Here is a 20,033-nt window from a genome sequence, read left to right on the forward strand (position 1 = left end):
TCTTTGGAAGAAAAAAGAAGAAGAAAAACTTGAAAAATGGATAAATAACCAACATTTAAAAAAAAATGCATACTTAAGACAAAAAAAAATTAAAGTGTTAAAAATATGCCCCAAAATATATATATATATATTATAATATATGTATATTATGGTGCATCAATGCTTTCGAAATCAGCATGAAAATCACTAACATTTAAAAAAAAAACATTCTTAAGCAAATTTCAAGTGTCAAAAATGTGTTTAAAAAAAAAGTGTATTTGTATCAACACTTTTCAAAATCAAATGATTTTTTGCTCCCTCTAAAAAGTGAGAACTCGGTTTGATACCCATTTGATTGGTAATTATGTTTTTTTTATCAGTCAAGAAAGCTTCTATTATATTATCAGGAAGATACAAATGGTTTTCAACGACTCTCCCAACTTCACTCTCACCAGATTTGTTAGCTAGGATAGCTAAATTATAGTGCATAAGATTTTTCCATTGAGCCTTTATTTCCGGAGGGCTAGATAACCATACATGCCAAAAGAGAGACAAAATAAGTAGATATCATGTGGACTGCATATCAAAATGGTGGTTGAGGAGGATGCATGGGTAGGGCTACCACTAGGCTATGTCTCTCGTGCATATGGAAATTAATGTTCTCTATTCTCACCTCAAGTTCATGAAGACGGTCATTAGTCCATTGTTGGCTTCTACGCACATTGGCCAATTGTTCCAGAATATCTATCTGGTTATACTGAATATCATTCATGTAGGCCACTAACTCATTCTTGTCTTCATATCTGTGCTCTTTGAGGATATCCAAGTTGGCCTGGATTCCCCTCAATTGTCTAGCTATCAATTCCAAAGTAACATTCTGGTCAACATGGACAAGAGAGAAGCCCAAGTCTTGGGCAATTTTGCCTTCTCTATCCATGCTCGCAGAGTCATTCTCATTGGACGTGCTTTCTCTGTCAGCTCTTTCCTCACGCTACCCTTACTAACCACCACCTCTGTGGGGTCTTCCCCACTGATGAGGCATTTCTGCATGCAACATAATAACCCTTACCTAGACAAGTACGCTTTCAACTACACAATCAAGATCTCCCACCAGACTCCTAAACTCCAGAACTAGAGGAACCCAGAACATATGATAATGATTGGTAACTATGTTCATAACCAATAAGTGGCTTAAATTTTTGTTTCGTCCACCTTCTTACAATAGCTATGGACATGCACTTGCTGGCAAAGCGTCCTACAACCACTGAATTTTCCATATTTTTATGTCTTTGAGTTGGATGTCCTTCCCAAGAACTAGGGGCAGTTCTTCTGGCTACCTTTTAATACATTTATGATTGATATTTTATGGGTGGTTAACTACATGGCGCTAGGGATTAACTTGTTGCTATTGAAAACCAACTCCACTATGCATATCCAGTGTGAGAAAATCATTGAAGAAACTCAAATAAGGATATGAATTATGAAGGGTTAGCAAAGGGCACTAGTGGATACCCACCAAATCTAGCAAAGAGCCTGAAACGGGAAGGTCCAATGGTGATTGCAGTGAGGAGGGGGAGTCGATGGAAAGAGATAGCTTACCAACAAGGGAGAATGAGGATCGAGGGGAAATAGGATGAAAATAAAGAGCAAGGATTTAAAAAATAAAAACAGAGGTGGGACAGATGGCCCCCAAGTTGGCACAAACTAGGAGTTGTGGGTTAAAGGGTGACGCAGGGACCTATTGTATTTCCATCATAGTGGCCTAAATAGAGTTAGTCACAAGGGATGGAGAATTTATTGAGGAATCAATTATATCCAACAAAATATTGATATCTTCCCACAATTCTAGTGATAAATCCACCTGGTCTTCATACATGATGATAGATGAAAAATCTGAGAACAGGGAATCATTTCTTGGTGTGGGTGTTAAGTTTATACTACAATTGTGGGTACTCAAGGACCTACACCACATATCAAACCCTAATAGATTCATCACCAAATTACCTTACTCATGTTCAAACAATATTCCAATTTATTCTATTTTTCTAACCAAAATAGTCTATTTGTATTGATAAAAAGGGAATGCAATATTAAAAATTGGTTGGATTGAGGATGAAGGATGGGAACTATAAGCTTCTCCATGCAAACAGAAACCAGATAACCCAAGTCCTTATTTCAATTGATACCATAATTCTATATCTACACATAAAAAAGATTCAAAATGTGCCTAAGAGAAAAATACATTTAATGTACATGCACTTGTCAGTTAACAACATTAGTCTTAAATTTTTCCCTATTATGGTCCATGAGTTGGGTTTAACTTGCCATGGTATTTTTCATGGGAGAGATTCAATCCTAAGGTGAGATTTCAAACATAAAAACCCCACCCCCCCTTTTGCAAGCTTGATTGGCCAAGCTATCAACCTGTTTATTAAATATTCTTAGAACATGAAACAATGAAATTAACTAAAATTTAGTCATCAATCTGTGAGATCAAGGCAAAAAAGAAACCAATTACACATCCTTGGGCATGTGATCCATGATCAAAGCCCTTATAATATTATGTGAATCCCCAATTACAATGATGTGTTCAATTCCTTTGCTTTGAGTAATCTTTAATCCTTGAAACAAGGTGTAGCCTTTTGTCGTATTGTTAGTTAGGTGGCCAAGACACCATTTATACATATCATCCTTTTTTCGCTAGGATAAAAACGGCTACCACGCCCACCCCCTGTGCACCCCGCACCTGCCACCTCAGGATTTCCTTTTGAGACTCCATCAAAAAGCAAGAGAAAAATATTCCTTGCCACCTACCAACAATTAATCTCCTCTTTTGACATTCCCAACATCCATTTTTTATTGATGGCTTCATAACTTTCGAGGAAGTCAATCCCTAGAGATTGATTCCCACCATGGGAATCTAGTTTCTCTCCTTAGGTCTCAACATCAAATATTTTCTGCTATTTTTCCGGATTGGATTTGATATCCTTAGCTAATAGACCATGAGCCTTATTAGTGACCACCTCTATATTGACTTTCTTCTCTTTGAAACTTGCATGACTTCGTGTGAGCTAAATCTCCCAACACGCGAATTTAGGGAGGGAAATCTAGGCTTGATTAAGAATGGCCTTGCCTTTGAAGGAGCCCTAGTAATGAATATTCCAATTCTTTAAAAAAACTTCCCAATCATTTGATAAGATAATTTTGTGTCCAATGCCTATGGTCGAACACTTCTAAACCTTCTCTGTGACTAGAAAACTCCAGAAAAGATGTGGAACATATTCCAATTGATTGTTGCACATAACAAACCATGAAGGTCCCTATATGCCTCATTTGCATAGGTTTTCAAATGTCAATATTTTATTGTACAAAAGGATCTAGCTAAAGGTATTGACTTTGGGTAGTCCATCCTTCTACCACACCCATCTCCAAATTCTTGCAATGGCGTGAAAGCTCTCATTGGCTAACTAGAAAATCATATCCTTCTTTTACAGAATAGCCAAATGACCCCATCCTCGACTATATTTTAATATGATGGATTTGGGCACAAAATCACTCAATTTTTGAATTAATACTGGAACTAAATCACCTAGATGTTGTAGAGGGAAACCTATATCCCAATTAATCCAATTTCCATTTGTGCCCCAAATAGAAATGCCCTTCAAACAAGATTTCCCATGTGAAGACAAGAAATTCAATAAAGGGGAGAGTTTAGGTATTTTAATTAGAGGTGGATTAACCATGATTCCAATTTAGTCTATTGAGATATGCTTCTTGAATGCTAGCAGCCATGTGAGCTTAGAAACAATGAGCAGGCTTGCTGCAATGATTATTTTCCATATTGGAGAACCATTACAAGAAGGCAAGGAAGAATCCAATCATTTCAGCCTCAATCTTCCCATGTATTTCCTTACAATAATTTGATTCCACCAGTCGAATCTTCCAGAAATAAGTCACCTTACCATTTTCACTCCCATCACCATATTTACCAAGCACAGGTCTCTTATGCCCAAACCTCCACTAGAGAGAGGGTTGTAACAATTTTCCAATTCAGTAAATGAAACTTGTTGGTATTTTATCTACCTCCTTGCCACAAGGATTTCCTTAAATCTTTTGTAATCTCATTTTGAATATTTACAAGAGCCAACGAGGAAGAACACTGATATAATGGAAGAATCGATAGAACGGTTTTGAGAAGAATTATTCTTCCAGCAAGAATTAGCCAAGAGGAACCCCACTAATTCATTTTTTTCCTTATTTTTTCTGGGACTGGTTTCCACACAAAGACTCCTACCACCATAATACATACAAGGATACCTAAATATAAGAACGATAGCCATTTAGCTTAGAAAGGGAAATGAAGAGTAGTTGAGATTATTGCCTTGGTCCCTTTGTAAACATTCCAAGCATACAAATGTGATTTGAAATTGTTTACTAGACCTCCTGAAGCATGGGTAAATGTATCCAAGATTGTTTTAAATCTTCTAGTAATTTGGATATATGCACAACCTAGAAGGCGAGTGTCATCAATGAAATGTGAATGTTTAATACTCTTGACTCCACTGATTATTTAGATTCCAAGAAGAAGACCTACATTCCCTTTCACTTATAGCTTTCTGCTTAACAAATTAGCCATTATGATGTATAGGAATAGGGAGAGAGGAAAACCTTGCCTAAGTCCTCTCAATGCTGAAAAATATCTATTGGCCTCCCATTCACTAGAGGGGAAATCCAAGGACTTGAGTTGAAATTTTCAATCCACCTAATAAATTGAGCATGGAATCTAAATTTTCCCAGCACAACTTGTACAAAAGAGTGATGAGCACGATCAAAAGCATTTTCCATGTATATTATAATAATTAGTCCTTTATCTCCTTTAGTTTTTCATGAGTGAAAAAACCTCCAGAACCATCACTATGTTATCCATAATTTTTCTTTTTAACACAAACCCTCCTTGATTTAGAGAAATTAACTTTGGGAGTAGAGCCTTCAATCTATTTTCTATAATTTTGGTTATGATCCTGTAAAACACATTACATAAGGAAATTGGTCTAAATCTAGAGAAGTATGATGGGTTAGTCTCCTTCATAATTAAAGCAAGAATATAAGATTTTGTAGCTCCCCCCAATTTACATGAATGGTGAACATATTGAACCATTCTTATTAGGTCGAACTTGATGACACTTTGACATTGCATGTAGAAATGAGTAGAAAACCCATTAAGTCCTGAGGCTTGTCAAAATCAAAGGCCCATATTTCTTCCTGGATTTCCTCTCCAAAATGGGTTTAATAAGCTCCAAATTATCCTCCTCCAACACCAAATTGGGGACATTATCCAACATTATTTTTTCTATCTCTATATTTCTTGGGCCCAGATCAGAGTAAGGGGCTTCAAAATGAGCCACTACTTCATCTTTGATTTTCTAATAAGTAATCAATTTGACCCCCTGCGAGTTTGTTATCTCTCTCACATTGTTTCTAAATTCTCTTGCCTTTGATTTCTTGTGAAAGAAAGTTGTATTCCAGTCCCCTTCCTTTAGCCACAGACTTTGGGACTTTAGTCTCTAGTGTTTCTCCTCAACCACTAATGCTTTTTGATAAGCAGAAAAGGTCTCATTTTCTCTCATCAAGGCACTAAGGGAAACAAGCTCATTCTCCAATTGTGTGTGGGATAATTTAATCTCATATTGACTTTTGCTCACATGTTACTCAATTGCAATGAACTATATTTTTGCCCAAGATTTAAGAGCGCCTTTTAACATTTTGATTTTTCTTTCCTAGATTTACATGGTAGACCCTTCAATCTGTTGAAATAAGGAATTCCTGAGAGGGGGAGTCAATCAGTAATTCAGAAAAATCTTTTTTATTTTTCTTACTATGCCTACATTCCTTTCTTATGTTCTTTAACTTGTGAGAGAATTCATTCAAAAAATAGTGAACCAACAATATTTCAAACACACGTATTCAAGCAACAATCACATGAGAATCACACATTTGACACAGTGTTTTTCACGTGGAAACCTAGATGGAAAAAAACACAAATTTTGTTTTTTTTTATGATGTAAATTAAGCACCCACTTAATTGCATATGTTTGTTTGTGAGCACCCACTCACAGGAGGCACCGACCCCTTTTGGTTAGAAAGCACCAACTTGCCAAGAGGCACCAACCTTCCCTTGCCACTATTCTACTATTTCATACAATTTTCAAACTGAAAATAGAGGCATACAATTTTACAAGTAAAATACCAAACAATGGTTGTTCACAAATTTGACTTATGCACTCTGCCTTCTGTGCTCACTTGCAGCAAATCTCCTCTTGCTACTCACAGCAACACTTCCTCTACGCTCTACCTTCACTATCAAGGGCTCTTCACTGACTACACTTCAGCACTACCCTTGCAATTCTTCACACAGTCCTCACGTTGCTCTTGTTGTTGTATTACACTATGTCCTCTCAGGAGCTTCGACCTCTCTGCTTTGATGCTCACACTCACAACAATGCTCTCCCACACATATGCTCACTTCCCCCATCTTTTCTGTTGCTAGTGATGGTTTTGTTCCACTGAGGCTTTCTGCACAAGGGAGTCTCTCCATGTTGTCCTATAGCTGCCAATATGTACTTAGGAATGGCTTTACTTACCATTCTTGCATCTTCTAAATGGTTTATTGTCACAGTGCTCAAAACAGAGAGGGACCTCGTAGTTCTTCGAGGTCTAACTGCACAGAGCTCCTATACCGAGAAATTAATTCTCAGATGACCTGCACACTCCTCTGAGAGTCCCATGCTTATTTATCGTTTTACAAATATTGACAGTCCACAAAGGTGACCATTCTGTTCTTACTTACCACAACCATTCGTGCACGCGAGGCAGTCGATTACTTCCTTCAAGCTCTCAAATTCATCTATGCCTCCAATGTTGTCCTCGGTTCCTTGTTATAGAGTCTTCCATCAGATTAGCTATTTTCAACTACCATCTCCTCTATGCCTTCATTCAATATCACAGTTGCCAGCCCATACACCCTTTAAATCATTTTACTTCCTTATTGAAGCAATCACATATCGTAACTTTCTTAGTGGTGCAGAATTTCGATATTCTAATATTTCTATTGCTGAGCTCCTTCTGCTTAGCCCTCACAATGCTTCTCATCATAGGACCGCTAGCCGTGATTTGTCACTTAGCATTAAGATGCTAAGACTTTAGACTCATATTGGGGGCCATTCTCTCTTTGTTGACTTCTCTACACCATTTGTTCGTTGAGCTCTTACGAGCATGTGCTAGCCCTATATTGGAATCCCTCTATATCAGAACCTTTCAACACTCCAACTGTTATAGAGTTCCAACATCTCTAATTGTCGACCTCCGATATGATGTCATCATTCCACGTGGAGACTCTTTAGTGGTGACACGTGTCACTCGATTCTAGCCCTTAGACTACCCAATAAGGTTAAATATACCTGCCACTTGTCCTGTTGTACTACCACGTCATGTTGAGGTTGGCTACCGTTGTAGCTTATCGAACATGTCATCCTTAGTTTTGCACCAAAATCCTTTGTTATTCTTCTTGTGGAATTCCTCGAAGCTTTTAAAGGCTTATCGGCACTTACCGATATCGCAACTTTATGCACTTTACTCACTTGAAAAAGGTTCCGATACTACGATCTCTAGGGTTCCGATTTCCTTCAACCTCTAATACACCACACCTATGATTGCCAATATCGTAGATTATGCCGATACACTAACATCTCGATCTCTGATATTCGATGCTCCAACATGCCAATCTCCGATATTCAATGCTCCAACATGCCAATCTCCGATATCCCAACCTTCTTAGGACTTCAAGTCCGTGAACATCGGCAAGCCATAACTTTTGACCCAAGAGTCCATTTTTTGAATTTCACATATCGTTGGAAAGATTATTCAGAGCACTTTCCAATGGGAAGGGTCCAATGCAGGATTTGAGTCCTTAATATACGTGGAAGATGAATACAAAATTTTCTGCTCATTGACTCTTTGGACAGTTTAACTCACAACCACCATGATGATCATTTTATGGTTTCTTCAGTAAGCCTGCTACTATGATAATTTTCTACAAGAAGCCTACAGCTACCATGGGATTCCTCCCAAACACCCAATCATTGTGTTGACCCTTGTTTTACATTAATACCAACATTTACACAGCCACCCATACAACATCAAATGTCCAACAAAACCTAGTGACTCCATGTGCTCCTCATGCCCGCAATACACTCTTCATGTTGAAGCCAAAAACGATTGAATCGAAAAGGGATAGGACCATACCTTTGTACTTTATATCAAGTGAGAGAAATTGGTCCATGATCAGAGTCTCCCCACAAGGTGATGTATGAAGACCACACAAAGAGACCCTCCAAAAAGGAACTATGAAGCAAAAACTTATCGAACCTGGTTGCAACATGCCCCAACCAATATGTATGGTGTTCCATGTAAACTTACCTCTTGTGGGATTGACATCCCATAAACTACTAGCAGACATAAGATCTTCCATTTTTTATCCAAAAGGGTCTCTTACCAACAATCCCCCTTTCTTTTCAACTTTTGTAATGGTGACATTGAAGTCCCCAGCAAATAGAAGCTTGTCATTACCCTTTACATATAGCAAGGCCAACATAGAGTTCCATCACTCTTGCTTTTCTCCATATAGGTTTGGCATATAAAACGCTTACCACCTTAAGTTGATCTTGGGAAACTTTATGAAACATATATGTCATGATCCAATGTTGCAATTTCTGAGAGGACATAAAAGTACACATTGATTCATCCCAACAAGTGTACAACCCCCCAAATGCACCCCGAGCACTTTGGGCAATGGTTTTGGTAAACTTAAACACCTTACTACAATTCTGGATAATCAAAGTTTCCTCCATCTTAGTACCCTGAAAAAGGAAAATGGACGACCTTTCTCTTTTGATTAGTCTTCTAACAAAATATTCCTTATTACCCAATCCTCAATAATTACATGAGATGAATTTCATCATTTCATAGATTTTTTATTTAGGATCTACCTGAGGGTGGATTTTCCCCAGAGGAAGCACACATATTCTTATTTCCTATTATTATGGGGATTGTTCTTTGTTTTCCAATCTCTTTGTTGTTTTCACCTTGTTCCTCTCTATTCCCCTTTATGGTTTGCCTACCCTTCATCTTCCTAGACCAGACTTCCTAAACCACATTCGGTTGCTCATATCTATTTTTTGTCTTCCATGTCCATGGATTATTTCCCTCCCAACAAGAGGAGTTGGGTGGGATCTGATCCCTTAGGAGATATGGGGTTTCCCTAATTTCTATAAGTTGATCACTTCTAGCAAGGGGAGAAATTTTTGAGATTGAACCAATACTATATCACTTGAGATTTTGTCGATCAATACATCTATGTTTGAAATGTCAATCACTGCATTAAGAGGATCAAGAGCCATATTGTCATACATATTTGTATGTGAAAAACTTGAGGGGCCTTCCCTAGTAGACCTGAAGGTAACTTTGTATTTATGCTTTGGTTTTGGAGATGAGCGAGATCCCAGAGTAGCTTCTTGGTTTCTTTTGTGAGAGACTTAGGGTTTGCATATTGAGTGGGCTTGTTCTGTTTTTTCTTGTTGTCCAAGTCCTTGCTTACTTGACTTCTTTTTTCCTTTGACTCGTTTCCACTGATCATTATGGTCTTGGGTAGCTAGAATAACCTATTCCTTCCTAGGGAATTTTTTCACAAAATTCCCATACTCATGGCATTGATTACACTTGAATGGTAGTTGGTCATGATCCATTTGTTGGATGAATTTTCGGTGGTAAATTACTAGTTCCACAGCCTATGGTAAACCCTTTTCCATATCTACCTCCATGCAGATCTAGGAACAAGCCAGCATTTTAGCCTTTGGTTATGCTTTATCAATGTAATTTCCCATCGAATTCCCTATTGTCCTTAGGTTGTCTTATTTCCAGTAGTGAAGCAACAGATGAGGAAGGCAAACACACATCGGGATCACCAAAGGGATGTCATTATCCAGACTAAAATTTAGAGTCCATTGATTCAAATACAATCCCTTTGTTCCCAAAAAATATGACCCAATTCTAAAGATCAGAGCCTACTCTTCCTTTGAATCGAAATAAAAACATAAAAAATCCTTTCCCATAAAAAAAATGTGAGAGGGTTCCCTTAATCATTCCAAACCAGGTTTTTTAAATCCATTCTTCCATTACTTTTAGGGAAGGCCATAACCCCATGAATTGACCGACCAAAGCTCAATCTAAAAGATCCAAAGCTCATTGTCGAGTCGAGGAGGCTGAGATATTTACCAAAGGGATTTCCTCTCTTCTGCGTTCAAATTTTGAAGGAGCGCCTTGAGCCACCTTTTTGATCGATGAGACAAGAAGTTGGAAAGCAACAAATTTAGCCTGAAGGTGATGTGTTGAGGAAGGAGAGGAAGGCAAGGTGGATGGAGGATGTGACGGAGGATAAGATGGGGGCACAAAGCCCCTGTGGTAGCAAACATTGGTGGTTATTGCGCCAAGAGGCGCTCTCCAACCCAACATAGGAGAGATGTTGTAATGTAATGTTTAACATTTTGACTAAGTCAAATTACATAAAAAATAAATTAATTAATTAATTTGATTAAATAAAAATATTGATGTAATGTAACATAAACATTTTAACTACGTCAAAATAAAATAAAAATAAATTGTGGAGTTTTAACTGTGGATTTTTCCCCATAATCAAGCCCACCTAACTTTCTACCCCATTTTCAAAACCTTAGCATGTATTGTGCCTCATGAACCATTCAAGTAAAGTTCCCTTAAATTCAAAAGAGTGAGTTTTGCAAATGGGGTAGCAAGCTAGGTGGGTTCAATTGTGGGGAAAATTCCATTGTTAAGTGTGCTTGAGCCAGAGGCAATCTAGGATGGGTGACCTCCTGGGAAGTCTTGGTCACTGGGTGCAAGCCCCAGAAGTGATGATTGACGCTATGTGATTCATTTCACTAGTTTCAATCCCATTTTTTCAACCCTGTGAGCATCACCCAATGCAATGAGTGCTAACTGAACTATTCAAAAATCATGAGAAATTAGTCAGTTACGACTACCTCTTATGGAAATATAGATGAATGGTTTACTTAACACAATTGAATCCCAAAAAAATGATATCTAATAAAATGCACTACGAAAAGCCCTCAATACTTAAGTTCAAAAGAGTGAAGGGAACTCTACTTGAATGGTTCATGAGGCACAATAGTTGCTAAGGTTTTGAAAATGGGGTAGCAAGCTAGGTGGGCTTAATTGTGGGGAAAAGTCCACAATTAATCATGCTTGAGCCAGAGGCGATCTGGGATGGGTGACCTCCCGGGAAGTCTTGGTTACCGGGTGCAAGCCCGAGAAGTGATGATTAACTTTATGTGATTCATTTCACTAGTTTCAATCCCACTTCTTCACGCCTTTGAGAATCACCCGATGCAACGAGTGCTAACTAAAATATTCAAAAATCATGAGAAATTAGTCAATTACGACTACCTCTTATGGAAATGGCCATAAGTGAATGACTTACTTAACACAGTTGAATCCCAAAAAAATGATATCTAATATAATGCACTGCGAAAACCCCTCAATACTTAAATTCAAAAGAGTTAAGGGAACTCTACTTGAATGGTTCATGAGGCAAAATACTTGCTAAGTTTTTACAAATGGAGTAGCAAGCTAGGTGGGCTTGATTGTGGGGAAAACTCCACAGTTAAGCACACTTGAGCCAGAGGTGATATGGTTTGGGTGACCTCCCGGGAAGTCTTGGTTACCGGGTGCAAGCCCCGAAAGTGATGATTGACGCTATGTGATTCATTTAACTAGTTTCAATCCCACTTCGTCACGCCTTTGAGCATCACCTGATGCAATGAGTGCTAACTGGACTATTCAAAAATCATGAGAAATTAGCCAGTTACGACTACCTCTTATGGAAATGGTCATAGATGAATGACTTACTTAATGCATTTGAATCCCAAAAAAATGATATCTAAAATCATGAGAAATTAGTCAGTTACAGCTACCTCTTATGGAAATGGTCATATATGAATGAATTACTTAACGTAGTTAAATCCCAAAAGAATGATATCTAATATAATTCACTGCGAAAACCCATGAATACTTAACTTCCATTTCTATTAGTTACTAATCTTTTGTTTTTAGTTTTATTTCCTTTTTATTTAACCTTTTTTTCTATTATTTCCATTTTCATGTATTATAGTTTTTCCTCCATATTTTCAATTTAAAAACAAATTTTAAAAAGGAAAAAATAATTAAAAAACGTTTTCCAATAATAATAAAAAATAGTTATATTACCTTTTTTATCTTTTTCTATGGTTTTTTTTAAGATGACAAATTTTAAAGATGAATTTTTATTTTAGTTTTTCTTTTCCAATATATATATTTTAAAGTTTTATTACTTTTTAATTGATTTATACTTTTTTTTAATCTTTTTCTATTTTTTTCTCTATTTTCAATTCTAATTACATTAATCATAAAAGAAAATTTGTTTACACATAACTTTTATGATAATTAGTTATTAGTTTTTAGAATCTTGTGATCATTTCTTCACTAATTTTATTAAGAAAGTTTTATTGATGTATAGTTACGTTGTAAGGCGTTTCCCTTTGAAATGAAATCCCCTAAATGCCTTTTTGTCTTAATGTTAACCGTCAGATCTATTGTTAGACGATTTAACAATTATCTACCGTCCAACTAAAACATTAAAAAACAGTTATTAGTTAAAAAATTAATTAAACCCAGCCCAGCCTGTCCGTCTACCTAGCCGGTCCATCGTGTGCTGCACGAGCTTTTTCTGCAGGAGGATGGCCAGGAGGATGAGGAGGGCCGCGCAGGGTGGATTTTTCTGCAGGAGAAGGAGCACCAGGCCAGGTTTCTTGTGCTTTTGTTCTGTTTTTAGGGTTATTTTTTTTACTGGTTTTATTGTTTGTGTAGGGTTGCCCTAGACAACTTTGACTATGATTTCATTCGCCCACCCTTATTCTTTTCCAATTAAGATGCCGTGTGTAATACTAGAGTAAGAACAATGCTACTTTGGTAGTTGTTAAATGTAAAGGATGACACCTTTGGTACTCAGAAACTGCAGAAATCTTCTGCTCTGAATGGGTTTGAAGATGTCATGACCTTCTTGAGACTCAGATGATCAACAGCAACACAGGTGCCCAATTCATTAGGGTAAGTTTGTCGACCTGCCTAATTCATTAGGCTTTCAGACAGTCTGCAGTAGCCAGATAACAGTCGCCCTCCTCTGTTTCGAGCAGACTGGGGTTCATCCTGGCCATAATGGAAGCTCCAGAGGGAATCTGCTAGCGTTTGTTATGTACCCAGGTCACATGTTTGTTTCTCCTCTTCAGTTGTAGGCTTGTTTCTGGAATTCCCAATTTCAACAATTAGTGCACCACTAAAAAAGATCGGTTGAGCCTGGGTTCTTCACTCACTTCTGAATAGAACACAACTTGCCTGATTTCTCCCAATGAAACTTTCTCTGCTGGATTTTATGGAGTGGGCAACAATGCTTATGCTTTTTCCATATGGTATACTCACACACCCGACCGAACAGTAGCGTGGGTTGCTAACAGAGAAGTACCTGTCAATGGAAGGCAGTCACGACTTTACCTACAAAAAGATGGAAACCTCGCTCTTTAGGATGCAGATGGTAGTGTTTTGTGGAGTACCAACACCAATAACAAGAATGTCAAAGAGCTTGTTCTTCTACAAACAGGAAATCTGGTGTTACGTAGCTCTTCAGGAGATTAGATTCTGTGGGAAAGCTTCCAGTATCCAACTGATACTCTTCTTCCATTCCACTCCCTCAATAATAATGCAGGGCAATTAATATCCAGAAAAGGGAATACCACGTTTAACAGTGGCTACTATTGCCTGTATTTTGATAGCGACAACATTCTTCGACTAATTTTTGAGGGATCGAGCATAACAAGCAACTACTGGCCTGCACCTTACTTGCAAAACTTTCAGAACGACAAAACCCCATACAATAGCAGCCAGCAAGCGGTGTTTAATAGCCTAGGTAGTTTCCTGTCAAGCGATGACTTTACCTTTAACGCCTCAGATTATGGAGAAGGCCCCAAGAGAAGATTAACTCTGGACATGGATGGAAACCTCAGACTCTACAGCTTGGTGGAAGAGACAGCTACATGGAATATTCTTTGGATGACTTTTCCTGATCAATGTTCTGTTCATGGCTTTTGTGGTATCAACGGTCTCTGAATATACACCCCTGTTCCCAGATGTATCTGCCCCCCTGGTTTTCACAGGAATTATTCCACCGATTGGTTCTAGGGTTGCCAGCGCAATAAACCACTGAACTCATCCAGTCTAAAGCTTGTTTATCTTCCACATACAGATTATTATGGCTATGACCTAAGTTACTATCAAACTGGGAGCACATTTGAAAACTACAAATTTTTGTGCATGAATGACAGCAAATGTGAAGCTTTTTCCTACACATTGGATGGCACCGAAACTTGTTACCCTAAGGCTTTACTTGCCAATGGATTTCAATCTCCTGGTACTTTGAACCACATGTATATCAAAGTTTCCAGCAATGATTTTTCTGTTTCTAATTCTACCAGTGTAGCTCAGCCATTAAAATGTTCGGCTTTGACTACCACTATGACAGAGACAGGCCAATACAAGAAGCATAAGACTACCAGCGTTGTCAAATATACGCTAGGGTTTGCAATTTCATTTGGTGTTGCAGAGCTGGTCTGCATAATACTTGGATGGCGGTATATGTTTATAGAACATAAAGTTCCTGGCTATGATCATCTAGGTTACTCAGTGATTCCTTGGGGGTTCAATAAATTCAGCTTTGCAAAGTTGAAGAAAGCGACGAATAACTTCACAGTAAAACTAGGGGAAGGAGGGTTTGGGACTGTGTACAAAGGGGTGCTTCCAGATGGTGAGGTGGTGGTGGTGAAGCAACTGGAAGGAGTATCCCAAGGTCATGAGCAGTTCTGGGCAGAAGTGAGTGTGATTGGGAAAGTCCATCACATGAATTTGGTTCATATGGTTGGCTTCTGTGCAGAAAGAAATCACAGGCTGCTGGTTTATGAGTACGTTGAAAACGAGTCTCTGGATAAGTATCTGTTCGTAGAAAGCGATGATAGAGTTTTGGGTTGGAAACAAAGATTTGGGATTGCAGTGGGCATGGCCAAGGGGTTAGCCTACCTCCATGAAGAGTGTTTGGAATGGATCCTGCACTATGAAATCAAACCCCAAAACATACTTTTGGACATGAAATTTTGTCCCAAGGTTTCTGACTTTGGGTTAGCAAAGCTGGTAGACAGAGATCAGACATTCTCCTTCTCCACAATCAGAGGCACCAGGGGGTACTTAGCACCAAAGTGGGAAATGAATCTTCCAATCATAGCCAAGGTGGATGTTTATAGCTTCGGGATTATTTTGTTAGAGATGGTGACTGGACGAAGCTCATTATCCAGTTTAGCACTCCAAAATTATGGACATTTGGTGCAGTGAGTGTCTGCAATGATGAAGGAAGGGAAAGCGATGGAGGAAGTAGTGGATCCTAAGATGCATGGAGATTTTGATTTGGAGGAGGTGGAGAGAGTCCTAAAAACAACATTGCTCTATGTGCAGCAAGAAAAGGATATGAGACCTTCCATGAGTCGGGCCATCGAAATGCTTTCTCAACAGGATGTCTTTACACCAACAAATTCCATGTTGCCTAGCAACCCAGCCAGTTCATTTCGAATTTTCTCTTCCTCAATAGAGGGTCAATCCTCTTCCTCAATAGAGGGTCAATCCTCTTCCTCCTCATTTTATGCAGTAATAGCCTAGCAACAGAGTATTCCATTTCTCGCACACACTTGCATGTGTATTTCCATAAATTCTGTTGTAATGTAACCTGATTAGATCTATCCTGTATTCAGATTTAATAAGTGCTAAGAGGTATAAATCTTGGTACTAGATAGATTCAAGTTTAGTTTGAGCTGGCCAGGAGTATTCTTATTAAATGTATAGCCTTGCATGGCTTTTTCCACCCTTTGAAATTATTAAGCTGATCTACTTTCAACCTTGGAATTCTATGTGGTATATCTCTCATAAATTCTCAAATTAAAACAGGTCCTTCTAAAAAGGCTTACATGATTGGACTATAACCCATAGTAATGTTGGGGAATACTGGGCCTCTGAAATGCCTCTGAAATTAGGGGATTGAAACAAGACAAATGAACTTTAGATAAAAGACTTCCTAAAGATCATTGCAATTTGATTGGACCAATTTTTGAAGCTTGACGTCCACTCCCCTTCAGCTAAGTTCAATGAATTTGTGTTTAGGTCTGATACTTCTATTCCTCCCCTATTGCAATATTAGCCAATAGGTCTGCTACCATATTTCCTTATCTCTTTACATACTGGAAGCTAACCTCCTTAAACTTTCTAACTGCTTCCCTTGGCCAAGTGAGTTGTACTTCTGAATGCAATGCAAGATTTTTGTTTTGGTTTAAATTTTTAAAACAAATTGTAACATTTCACTAGAACATGATCACATGCAAACCCAGATGCATCCTCGGAATTCATGAAGTACCAGGGCCTTTGTGAAGGTACTTTGGACCACTACCAGATGAGTTTCCTTGATTGTGTGATGGAATTTTATCTTTTACAAGTTATTCCTATCTGGAAAACACTTGCAATTCACAATAATTAGGAATCCTGTACGAAAGATCATCGGGAAGGTTGGAATCACATTCTCCACACTGCATTATTCATTGTCCGAATAGGCTTAGGAATACAAAATACCATTGCATTGCCCTTGCATTATTTAAGGTCCTCTTTCCATTTCTCATTCGATTTCCTTCAAGAATGTTGTAAGACAGTGTGACTCATCCACTAGTGGAGACTTCATTAAAGTAGGCACTCGAAATCCGTGTTTTTGATAACTAGATATGGATAGATAAAGAAGAATGTAGGCCATCTAGCATGAGAAATATACTGCAATAGAAATTGTCCTACTGGCAACAATGCATGAAAATTTATAAGCCCCTATTGATGGCATGATTAAAAAGAAAATAAATCTGGAACATAGATGCAGATGGAACAAAGTCAACATGTTAATCGGAATAAAGATAGAAACCCCCTTATATATCATAACTGCGGGGAGAGAAAAATCCCAATGTCCAATGCGCTGAAACACGGACTTAAAGGCTTTTGCCATTTGCAGTAAGGTCCATTCTGTGGCATGGTACGAGGCTTGCAGGAAAGTCTGTTGTTTTTATTTCTATTCAGGGAATCAATAACTGAGTGGATTCATACCCGCTAGGCATGGGTTTGAGTCCTTCCCTTGGCCAAGTGAGTTGTACTTCTGAATGCAATGCAAGATTTTTGTTTTGATTTAAATTTTTAAAACAAATTGTAACATTTCGCTAGAACATGATCACATGAAAACCCAGATGCATCCTCTGAATTCATGAAGTACCGGGGCCTTTGTGAAGGTAATTTGGACCACTACAAGATGAGTTTCCTTGACTGTGTGATGGAATTTTATCTTTTACAAGCTATTCCTGTCTGGAAAACACTTGCAATTCACAATAATTAGGAATTCTATACAAAAGATCATCGGAAAGGTTGGAATCACATTCTCCACACTGGATTATTCATTGTTTGAATAGGCTTAGGAATAAAAAATACCATTGCATTGATCTTGCACTACGTAAGGTCCTCTTTCCATTTCTCATCCGATTTCCTTCAAGAATGTTGTACAGACAGCGTGGCCCATCCACTAGTGGAGACTTCATTAAAGTAGGCACTCGAAATCTGTGTTTTTGATAGCTAGATATGGATAGATAAAGAAGAAAGTAGGCCATCTAGCATGAGAACTATACTGCAATATCAATTGTCCTGCTGGCAACAATGCATGAAAATTTATAAGCCCCTATTGATGGCCTGATTAAAAAGCAAATAAATCTGGAACATAGATGTAGATGGAACAGAGTCAACATGTTAATCAGAATAAAGATAAAAGCCCCCTTATATATCATAATTGTGTGTAAGGGGAGAGAAAAATCCCAATGTCCAATGCGTTGAAACACGGACTTAGAGGCTTTGGCCATTTGCAGTAAGGCCCATTCTGTGGCATGGTACAAGGCTTGCAGGAAAGTCTGTTGTTTTTATTTCTATTAAGGGAATCAATAACTGAGTGGATTCATGCCTGCTAGGCATGGGTTTGAGTCCATTGGGCTGCCACTATAAACCCTAGGTCCCATGGAGAGGCCCAGCCACACAAAACAATTAATTCTATGAATTCAAATTGAGGTGGGAGCATTAACCCCCTGAGCCTTGTCCTCTCAGTCTGACCCCTGGGGCCCATAAGTCTGCTATTGTTGAGTCACAAGCAGCTTTGAGATAATAATGACTAGAGTCATGGAATTTTGGGTGCATTGGATAGCTTTTAGTGAATTTGGCAATTTGTCAAACAATATTACTTTAGGGTGTTCCATAGGGCACTGGTCATTGTTTTTGGCAGGAAGTTGTAGATGGTACGCTAGCACGGTTTTGACATATGAGCTTCAGTGCCAAACATCATTCTAGAGGTTAAAGGATAGGTACCCTTTCACAGAATTGGTTTTAAAAGTGCAAGGGTTGTATGGATCAAACCTGAAAACTTAGAAATTGGAGGGATAGGGGTGAAGAATACTTTTAATTATTTTTGTTGAGTGTGCACTTAAGCTTTATGCTCTACATTAGGCCTCTTCCGTATTACTAATGGGTTACAAAGTTTTGTCACGTAATTTTGAAAGCAATTTTCAAGTCTGGTGAGCTGTGGTGATAAACATCATTCGAGAGGCTTGTCGTTAAAAGTAGTTTTCAAAATTTCCAAAACTACAGATCCGTATGTTTATGCTCTGTTCCACATAATTTTGTTTTATAGATGCAAGGTTGTATGAAACAATCCTGGAAGATTGTGAGCAAAAGAACTGAACAGGGTGAACAATACTTATTCACATTCCTTTTCTCCTTGTCTTCTAGGTCAAATCCCTTTCCAGCCAAAGAGTGCACCTCCTATTTCATCCTGCACCATCAAGAAGGTATTTCTTTGTGGCCTAGACTATCCCAGGTCTTACGGCCCCAGGCTACCTGAATAGCTTGCCTTGCCTCCTTAATCTTTCTACATAATCTCTCCTCCTGGAACCCAGAAGTTTATTCCACAAGCCTCTCTTAACAGGCCATGTTTCGTTGATACTCCAAAATTGGGAAAGATAGATTGCTCCTTTGGTGCTTCCTCTTTGTCCCCTGTTTGATCCTTCTCTTGGGTCCCTTCCTACCTCTGGTGTCTTCTGTGCTTTACTATTATTTGGGCATTTACATATGCATTTCTTCTCCCCACCAATTTGCACTTCTCAGCAAATTCCTTGGCTCTCATGACAATTCCTCCTCATGGCTTTAAAATTCCTGCGCAACAAGATTTCTCCCTCTTTGAGCTGGCCAGGAGTATTCTTATTAAATTTATAGCCTTGCATGGATTTTTCCACCCTTCGAAATTATTAAGCTGATCTACTTTCAACCTTGGAATTCTATGTGTTATCTCTCTCATAAATTCTCAAATTAAAACAGGTCCTTCTAAATTCCTCCTCGTGGCTTTACAATTCCTGCGCAACAAGATTTCTCCCTCTTTGAGCTGGCCATGAGTATTCTTATTAAATTTATAGCCTTCCATGGCTTTTTCCACCCTTTGAAATTATTAAGATGATCTACTTTCAACCTTGGAATTCTATGTGGTATCTCTCTCATAAATTCTCAAATTAAAACAGGTCCTTCTAAAAAGGCTTACATGATTGGACTGTAACCCATAGTAATGTTGGGGAATACTGGGCCTCTGAAATGCCTCTGAAATTAGGGGATTGAAACAAGACAAATGAACTTTAGATAAAAGACTTCCTAAAGATCATTGCAATTTGATTGGACCAATTTTTGAAGCTTGACGTCCACTCCCCTTCAGCTAAGTTCAATGAATTTGT

At 38.3% G+C, this 20,033-nt stretch overlaps 1 pseudogene; it reads left to right on the forward strand.

Moving 5' to 3' along the window:
• Positions 1–1,452: 1,452 nt before the first annotated feature.
• Positions 1,453–15,858, forward strand: LOC149152451 (putative receptor protein kinase ZmPK1; annotated as a pseudogene).
• Positions 15,859–20,033: the final 4,175 nt, after the last annotated feature.

The sequence above is a fragment of the Pinus tabuliformis genome, chromosome 9 (genome assembly GCF_031772625.1).
Source record: "Pinus tabuliformis cultivar Carrire ecotype Pingquan chromosome 9, CPIR1, whole genome shotgun sequence".
NCBI lineage: Eukaryota > Viridiplantae > Streptophyta > Pinopsida > Pinales > Pinaceae > Pinus > Pinus tabuliformis.